At 49.6% G+C, this 4407-nt stretch overlaps 1 long non-coding RNA gene across 1 annotated transcript in view; it reads right to left on the bottom strand.

The window, feature by feature from the left end:
• Nucleotides 1-506: 506 nt before the first annotated feature.
• Nucleotides 507-4407, bottom strand: part of LOC109296121 — a 637130-nt gene continuing 633229 nt past the window's right edge. Inside the window, exon 3 of the long non-coding RNA XR_002096898.1 lies at nt 507-573. This is a non-coding gene — a long non-coding RNA (uncharacterized LOC109296121). The remainder of the gene's footprint in view (nt 574-4407) is intronic.

Here is a 4407-nt window from a genome sequence, read left to right as displayed (position 1 = left end):
CACGAGAACGTTCGGAACAGCTGCCAGGCTTGGGGCATGCTAAAGGGGAGGTAGGAGGCACACATAGCCCATAAGGCCGGGGTTGCACCAAGTCACCCCATCTGGTACGGGGGGGCAGTATGAGCAGAACACTGTGACCAAGGGGATCGTAAGGCAGCCTCCCATATCAAACTATTATTCCAACAAGACGTGGCAGGAGAGAGTAGAGGGTGCTAGATCACTCACTTGGCACGGTAGGGGGCGCTAGTGGGATCACGGCTGCTCCTAGGCCCCAGTCCGTGACACTGAGACACCACACCAGGACCCAAGGTTCTTGGGCTCCAGCTCTAGCCCCTCACAGGCTCTAAGCCAATCAGCCTCGAGACACCCTTTGTGAGCACAGGAGTTATGCTCTCCAGGCTTTGCTGTCAGATATCCCATCCTCTGACATGCCACAGTCTTCTCTCTGAACATATTTGGACTCCTGCCCATACTCAACACCACCAGGTTCCAGGCCCCAAGGGTGCTCTGAGTTGGATGCCCCTGCTGCACCCCTCTGGTCTCCAATCTGCCCCTTACAGCCACCCTGGTCCTCTGGTTCAAACATAAATCAAAAGGATGAGCATCCGCTCCCCAAACATAAGATTCACAAATACAAACTTCCCAGTTGAGTTTAATCTCACCCTGTGGTAGCACCAACACAAGATATTCAAGACACTTACGTTGCTTGCAGTGCATGGTCTCTTTCACCCTATTGTGGCAGTCCAAACTAGGCTCCCCTGGGCATACCCCTAGGCAGTCCAGACTGGCTCCCTGGAGCTCTGCCTCTTGTAGCTCCTACAGCCAGACTGCTCCTTCCGGGCCAAGCCCTGGGCTTTTGAGATTCTGCCTGGGTCACTGAACCCTCTCCTTTTGCCCCAGGCCTGCCAATCACTGCCTACACCTGAGGTGAGTGGTCAGCTGTGTTTCTCCCCTCCACCTGCCACTTGTACTGTCCTGGAATCTCAAATCAAATCTACAATGGAAGAGCACTACTTTTTACCCTGCATAGACTACATTCTGGGCCAGGTGACTTGTGTTAAATTCTAATGGCTTTGTCAACATTTAAATCTGATCTCCCAAGCTTTTTGTTGGCTATCAATCACAATCTCGTCTTGCAATTTCAGTTCACTCACTGAAACTGCAAAGATGGATTCCCCAGCCTTAGTTCAGTTTCAAACTCTTACACAATTTCACTTTCTTTTTGAACTCACTATTTTTAAAAAAATCTCTTGTAGGCTTCACTTTTATACCAAGTACAGGTTTCCCTTGCTTTATGCTGTATACGGGTTCCTGGAAAACAGCACATAACTCAAATTTTCATAAAGGGAACCCACTTTAAAATGTAACAAATAGGGATCTGTTCCAAGACCTCGACTGTACTGACCCCCAGACCCATTTCTACCACTTTTACAAGACAATTTAGGTAATCACCAACAGCAGAGAGGGATAGGAGATAAGTTAGCAGGATGCTTAGAAGCCATAACGGGGATGGTAACTAAAGAAACACGTCACAAACAACGAGCAAGGAGCACAGATCCACACAGAAGACTATATTTTGGTGGGTGTCACTCCTATAGTACACTGCACAAAGCAGGTGACTACGCGCTTCCACCACACTGATCGCATAAGAGTGAATTTACCTTGCATATAATGAATTTTTGGTATAAAAGTTTACCACATAAGAGTGAATTCGCACATATAGAACCTGCATAAAGCAAGGAAAACCTGTACAGAAATCCTGAATTTCTTTAATATGGTTTCACAATTACTCTGCTTTGATTAAATTAACTGAAAATTCAAGTGCTTCACATCACCTGTTGTCACACATAAGACTACCTTCCAACTGTTTCCCTGTTTGCTGACTGTAGCAGGGAGGCAGACACTCCCTGTTATTTTAAGGGAGAATCAGCAGTAGAGAGATCTCCAAGTGGGCTAAACAGCTGGTTATGGACTACAGGAGACAAGGCTCCCAGGGTCTTGGAGGCTGTGAGTGTCTATTGCAGAGTGAGCTGCTCTGCAGTAGTACATTAGGGCTGACCTGGTTTGGGCTGTGAAGTGACTTGTACAGAGCTAGCTGCCTGGCAGTAGTAGCATGGGGCATAGCCAGGCTGGCATAGCTGAGGCATGGCATTAGGTCCTAACCTAACAACTGTAAACTGTTCTGGAGGGCAGCTGGCCTAAGTAGAAAAACCTATGGGCAGTTGAGAAGACACATGACCAAAAGAGACAGGACTTAGGCAACATATTAGCCCAGGACTGGAGCTAGGGAGGCAGCCTGGTCCAGAATGGTGCCAAGGAAGAATCTCTGCACTGAGAGGACTGGGGCTGAATGACTGACTGGGAACTGCCTGACATGAGGACTACAAGTAAGGAAATGAAGGCTTGAAAAGAGCTCTGCTTTGTTTTACAGCCAGAGTGCTTACAGTTTTTGTTATAAGCTCAGGGCTTATCTTATATATATATATACATATATATATATATATATATATATATATATATATAGTTTACACCAGGAACTGAGTTTAGGACTGAGAAGGGAGGTGGAGGACCCAGTGGTGCCAAATAGGCATGTGGTTATTCCAAGTGCTGTAGGGGGTGAACCAGGGCTCTTGGAGGGTGAACCCAGAGCCCAAAAGGGGTGAGATCAGAGCCCTGGAGGTGCAGTCTCAGAGCCATAGGGGGATGAAACGATAACCTGTGAAAGGTGAACCAAGAGCCTGGAGGACCAAAATCATAGCCCTTGAGGTTTGAATTCAAAGACCTAGAAGGGCAAGACCAAAGACTTAAGGGGTGGACCCAGATCTCTAGAGGAGCAAAGGCAAAGCTGTGAGGGGTCAGACCAGAACCTGAGAGAGATGGAACCAAAGCAAGAGAGGCACAAGCAGGGCTGGACATCAACTAGGACAGAGGGGCACTGTTGGACTGAAGGCTGAGGGCCCACTAAAATAAGCAATTGGTAACAACTGCAAGGCATGGACATGGCTGTACAGGTGGTCAGAGGCTACAGATGTAGCCTTTAAGGCACTTGTCGTGTCTATACATGTGCTCTGGCATCTATACATGTGCTCTGAGAGCTGCTCTAATGAAGCGCTGCAGCATCACACGTGTTCAGTGTCCTGTACTTCAAAATGGCAGCCAGGGTGCTTTCACTAAAGCTCGTTTGACAAGCTTTAGTTAACACTCCCCTGCTGCCATTTTGAAACACAGGAAGGCTGAATACACGTGACATGGAGGCTGCTGGAGTACACTAATTAGCATGCTCCAACAGATTCGCAGCACTTAATTAATTGAGTCTTTTCCAAAGCATGCTAATTAGTGTGCATTGGAGCAAAGGTCCATCACATGTATAGGTGCCATTGGTTACCAAAGCCACTGATAGATCTAGAAGGGCAAGACCAGTTTTTCCCTGGGACTTTGGGGCAGTTTCTCAACTCTTTCCATTCAAAACAACTTCAAAGGCATGGCAGGTAAGGAAAGTGGAGAGCCAAGAACAAGAGAAGCTTTCACTCCATGGTTCTCCAAGCTATCATGGACTACTGTGGGGCCTTCATGCATGGGAGAGCCAGCTAGATGGGCAGCACCCACAAAGCCCACAACTTCAGGAACTCTGGCCTGCCAGGTCTAGTGGAGAGTGGGTTCTTTATGCCCAGGGTGCTGAACCTGCAGTTGAATGCCATGGCTACCCCTCATTGTGGACTATGCAGGGCTGGGGCCAGGTGGAGGGGCCAGGTGATGCCAGACTAGGGATGGGGTCTAGGGCAGGGGCTTCTAGATGCTGGAGGCAGTGCAGGACCTCTTCCTAGGACCAGGTGGGGGCCTGCTGCTGGGTGGTGGGTTGCTTCCAGGAGGCAAATGAGGCTAGGGTCATGGACGGGGCAGTGGGCAGCATAAAGGCAACTGCCAGGGCCAAAACAGTATCCAGCACCTGGTGCTCATCATCCATGGCCTGGCCTGCACTGCCCAGGCCAGGATACCGTTCTGTTCCCACAGCATCTCCAGGGTCAGAAGCTGTGCCTAGAACTCCCTGTCTACCCAGGCCAGTTCCTCCTTGAACCAGTCCTGTACCTCGTCACAGTGGTCCCACACCTCCTTGTAAGCAATGCCCTCCACCCGCCACCTGTCCTGGCAGGCCACATTCTCCACCCGCCAGGCCCAAGCATCCACCAGCTGGTCCTCTGATGCCATGACCAGGTGATCCAGGAGGAAGGTCCTTTCCAAGGTCCTCCTTTGGTGGAGCCAGCGCATCCACAGGGCCCTAGCTGTGGGCAGCAGTGACCCTAAGGCTGCATTCCATCTGTCAAGTGTGGCCTCTCCCCTGCATGCAACTGCAGGGCCTGTAAAGCCATGAGAAAGAAGCTGTTTGTGTGAGTTTGCAACATTTCAGAG

This window comes from Gavialis gangeticus, unplaced genomic scaffold (genome assembly GCF_001723915.1).
Source record: "Gavialis gangeticus isolate Ggan-Ray unplaced genomic scaffold, GavGan_comp1, whole genome shotgun sequence".
Lineage (NCBI taxonomy): Eukaryota > Metazoa > Chordata > Crocodylia > Gavialidae > Gavialis > Gavialis gangeticus.
The sequence above is the reverse complement of the archived record's forward strand: the minus strand, read 5'-3'. Positions and strand labels throughout refer to the sequence as shown.